Raw genomic sequence first — 5,000 nt, 5'->3', positions numbered from 1 at the left:
TTGCTCAGTACTAGGCTGAAAATTAACGAAACTTCGTTACAAACGTTCACATGTTGATGTTTCCGCTTTCGCGTACTCGAAACAACATAATACTAGTCTTTGTAATTTAGTTTCATAATTTCAACTGTTCTCATGCAGAATTTTTGCTCATTCTTATCCCAAATTTTGACCTGGCTACTAGTTACACTCCTTGTACTTATTGCAAAATGACCACAAATTTCAACAGCTTTCACATGTTGCTGTTTCGGCTTTCGCTTACTACAGTCAACATAATACTCGTTGCAAATTAAGTGCTCGGCATCTGCAATTTTCCAAAGACGAAGTTTCGCCAGTTCAATTTTCGCTCGCCAATTATGGCTACTAATTCACACGGTACTGAGCTCAACAACATTAAATTTGTTCAGCAAGACTTTCACATGTTGATGTTTTGGCTTTCGCCTACTAGAAGCAACATAATACTCGTCTTGTTAGCTCATTCAATGAGAATAGCTTTTCCCGTTGAGAATTTTTGCCTTCAATTGGCGTTGTAGTGAGTTTGGCTACTCAGATCACCAAATACTTGTGACAATTCGAACCAGAAATGTTTTCAATTTTCACATGCTGATGTTTCGGATTCAACCTACTAGAAGCAGCATAATACTTGTATTCAACAATTTCTGTATCAAATCCCAGTTTTCTCTGGTGCATCTTTGCCAAACTATTCCAAACTGCCTGAGTCTGAATACCAATTACAGGTACTAGTAAATGCACGTTACTAAGGACTATATAGTTCTAGGTTACTGTACACAACGACGTTCACATGTTGATGTTTCAGCTGCCGCTTACTAGAAACAACATAATACTTATCGTGCATACCTTTCCATAACTTGTCCTTTTCAGATGCATTAGTTTCCCTTTGTCTTGGCTTCTACAGTCAGACTGGCTACTAGTAACAGCACAGTACTAATCACATATCGTTCTACAGTTTGCAGACAACTTTCACATGTTGATGTTTCAGCTTTCGCCTACTAGAAACAACATAATACTCGCTGTATACATTTGTAGTTCTCTATGTAACTTTCATGTGAAGAAGTTTCGCCAGTCTTTTTGACTGTCTCAAATCTGAGTCATGCTTAGGCTACTAGTTGCTTCATAGTACTTATCGCCTCGAGATCATTGAACAAAACTTGATTTTCACATGTTGCTGTTTCAGCTTCCGCTTACTAGAAACAACATAATACTAGTCTCATTAAGTTCCGTCTCTTTGCAATTTTCTTATGAAGAAAATTCGCCATCACAATGACTCCAGCAGTTCTTGATCAAGGAATGCAATCATTGATCAGAATGCTATTATTTGAATCGGTTCTGCTTTAAGTGTTCCAATTTTATTGGAAGCACCAACAATAGAACATCAATGTGTTCAATCGAGAGTTATATAACCCTGAATCGGACGCAGTCAACAGCCGAAGCCGAGACCGCCTTTTGCGTTAGAGAGGTCGGTAAACAAATCTTGCGATTCATACCGAATTAACACATATAGCTGTGCTCCTCTTCGTAAAGCGAGCCAAGTGATCCCCTGTTGAAGGATGTATTTGGACCAATCTAGTAGCATTTGGTTTCCAACAAGCTCTCCCAAGTTAGCTTACTTATTGGGCTTTTCAACCAATTCGGTTGGCTACAAGCATCATCAAAGTACTAGCCACAGTTTGATCGCAAAATTCTACGACTTTCACATGTTGATGTTTCGGCTTGCGCTTAGCCTACTATAAGCAACATAATACTAGTCATATCATAGAGCGTGATCAGCTTGTGACGTTCTCATGATGAAGTTTCACCAACAGTGTCTCACTTCGAGCTTAAATCCAGCTACTAGTAACTACACAGTACTGACTGCAACGATAACTTTTATCTATACCTTTCACATGCTGCGCTTTCGGCCAGGGCCTACTAACGTCAACATAATACTCGATATAAACTTTTGTTCATGATGCAGCTTCCCCATGCAGAAGTTTCGCCTTCAAATGCTCTCTTGGCCATATGACGTAAGAAAAGGTTACTAGTAACATCACAGTACTAGCCACAGTTTGATTGCAAAATTCTACGACTTTCACATGTTGATGTTTCGGCTTGCGCTTAGCCTACTAGAAGCAACATAATACTAGTCATATCATAGAGCGTGATCAGCTTGTGACGTTCTCATGATGAAGTTTCACCAACAGTGTCTCATTTCGAGCTTAAATCCAGCTACTAGTAACTACACAGTACTGACTGCAACGCTAACTTTTATCTATACCTTTCACATGCTGCGCTTTCGGCCAGGGCCTACTAACGTCAACATAATACTCGATATAAACTTTTGTTCATGATGCAGCTTCCCCATGCAGAAGTTTCGCCTTCAAATGCTCTCTTGGCCATATGACGTAACACAAGGTTACTAGTAACATCACAGTACTAGCCACAATTTGATCGCAAAATTCTACGACTTTCACATGTTGATGTTTCGGCTTGCGCTTAGCCTACTAGAAGCAACATAATACTAGTCATATCATGGAGCGTGATCAGCTTGTGACGTTCTCATGATGAAGTTTCACCAACAGTGTCTCATTTCGAGCTTAAATCCAGCTACTAGTAACTACACAGTACTGACTGCAACGATAACTTTTATCTATACCTTTCACATGCTGCGCTTTCGGCCAGGGCCTACTAATGTCAACATAATACTCGATATAAACTTTTGTTCATGATGCAGCTTCCCCATGCAGAAGTTTCGCCTTCAAATGCTCTCTTGGCCATATGACGTAACACAAGGTTACTAGTAACATCACAGTACTAGCCACAATTTGATCGCAAAATTCTACGACTTTCACATGTTGATGTTTCGGCTTGCGCTTAGCCTACTAGAAGCAACATAATACTAGTCATATCATAGAGCTTGATCAGCTTGTGACATTCTCATGATGAAGTTTCACCAACAGTGTCTCATTTTGAGCTTAAATCCAGCTACTAGTAACTACACAGTACTGACTGCAACAATAACTTTTATCTATACCTTTCACATGCTGCGTTTTCGGCCAAGGCCTACTAACGTCAACATAATACTCGATATAAAATTTTGATCATGATGCAGCTTTCCCATGCAGAAGTTTCGCCTTCAAATGCTCTCTTGGCCATATGACGGAACACCAGGTTACTAGTAACATCACAGTACTAGCCACAGTTTGATTGCAAAATTCTACGACTTTCACATGTTGATGTTTCGGCTTGCGCTTAGCCTACTAGAAGCAACATAATACTAGTCATATCATAGAGCTTGATCAGCTTGTGACATTCTCATGATGAAGTTTCACCAACAGTGTCTCATTTTGAGCTTAAATCCAGCTACTAGTAACTACACAGTACTGACTGCAACAATAACTTTTATCTATACCTTTCACATGCTGCGTTTTCGGCCAAGGCCTACTAACGTCAACATAATACTCGATATAAAATTTTGATCATGATGCAGCTTTCCCATGCAGAAGTTTCGCCTTCAAATGCTCTCTTGGCCATATGACGGAACACCAGGTTACTAGTAACATCACAGTACTAGCCACAGTTTGATTGCAAAATTCTACGACTTTCACATGTTGATGTTTCGGCTTGCGCTTAGCCTACTAGAAGCAACATAATACTAGTCATATCATAGAGCGTGATCAGCTTGTGACGTTCTCATGATGAAGTTTCACCAATAGTGTTTCATTCGAATTGGTTCTGCTTTAAGCTCTCCAATTGTTTTGGATGAACCAGTTTTGCCCTTCGAAGCCACTTTTGTGAGCTTTTGTGGGTCTTTACCAAGAGGATATACCTCAAGGCCTCTTTCAATTCCTTTAAGTTCTTTCAACTCCTTTACAGTTTCTAGGTTCACATAGCTGCAAACCTTATTTCTAGTTTTAAGTCTGGCCAACTTGGGGAGAGTTGGTGCAGACCGTGACCAATTCTAGTAGGATGCCACAACAAGAATGTGATCAACTTAGCTTGTCGATGAACCTGCCCCACATTCAAACAACTCTATCGCCTTTTCCTCGTATAGTTATATGCGAGGGCCTCTCATAGAGAGCGCTGTTAGCAACCTTTTCCACATAGACGATAAAGTTGTGAGTGTTTTGCACATGGCTGTTGTCATCACCACGTGACGAGTCAACTCAGCTTGACTCTCTACACTCCGACAAGCTTTGCACATACGCCTTTAGTTCAGTATGTGTCTTTAATCTGACTCCGGTGCCTCAAGCCGGAAAAATTGTCAGATTATGATCATTATCGGTTAGTCATCCCGATGCAAGATCGTATCGTACTGTCTTTGTCTACCTCCAGATTCCGAAGAACAGGAGGAGACTCTCCCAGACCTACATATCTGGGAGAATGTTCAGAGGGCGAGAAGCTGTGGATTACTCTCCCCTAAGAACTGACTAAACTTTACCCTCGTCCAAGGTAAGTTTATTTTAGCTAGCCTTCTATGTAAAGGATCTGAGGCTAAGCTGTGTTTTTTCGAGCCTTTGGCTCGGAGCAAGTTCAGTGGGCGCCCCGAGTAGCTCAACTCTTTCCCACTGAACAGCGCAACGCTCTGTCACTCGCTGGGATTTTTGCGTGTCGGTTCTAACCACGCGACTTGTGGACCTTTTTAGGCCTTTCTCATTCACAAGTCTATAGCTGGGCTTCTATAACCCAGCTTCTGAGATCTAGATAGCTGCAGTTCTGCTAGGCTGCTTTTGCTAACTAGTCTCCCTTTAAGCAGTCCCTTGCCATGACTGCTGAACTATGTATCCACACAAGTAGTTTTTGAGCTCGATACATAATTCGAGATTGGTTGCCAAGCAATCTCTAGCGACAGAGCGTCATGCGCACTACAGACATGGCCTCTACCAGCAGCCATGCCCGAAGGAATCAATCACTGATCCTTCCGCAGGTTCCCCTACGGAAACCTTGTTACGACTTTTACTTCCTCTAGACAATTAAGCTCGATCCGCTTCATCCCGTTGCCGGAG

General features: G+C 41.4%; 1 pseudogene; it reads right to left on the bottom strand.

The window, feature by feature from the left end:
* Nucleotides 1-1,415: 1,415 nt before the first annotated feature.
* Nucleotides 1,416-1,567, bottom strand: LOC142355821 (5.8S ribosomal RNA; annotated as a pseudogene).
* Between the last annotated feature and the right edge of the window lie 3,433 nt (nucleotides 1,568-5,000).

This window comes from Convolutriloba macropyga, unplaced genomic scaffold, assembly GCF_964194025.1.
Source record: "Convolutriloba macropyga unplaced genomic scaffold, txConMacr16.3 SCAFFOLD_3970, whole genome shotgun sequence".
Classification (NCBI taxonomy): Eukaryota; Metazoa; Xenacoelomorpha; order Acoela; family Convolutidae; genus Convolutriloba; species Convolutriloba macropyga.
The sequence above is the reverse complement of the archived record's forward strand: the minus strand, read 5'-3'. Positions and strand labels throughout refer to the sequence as shown.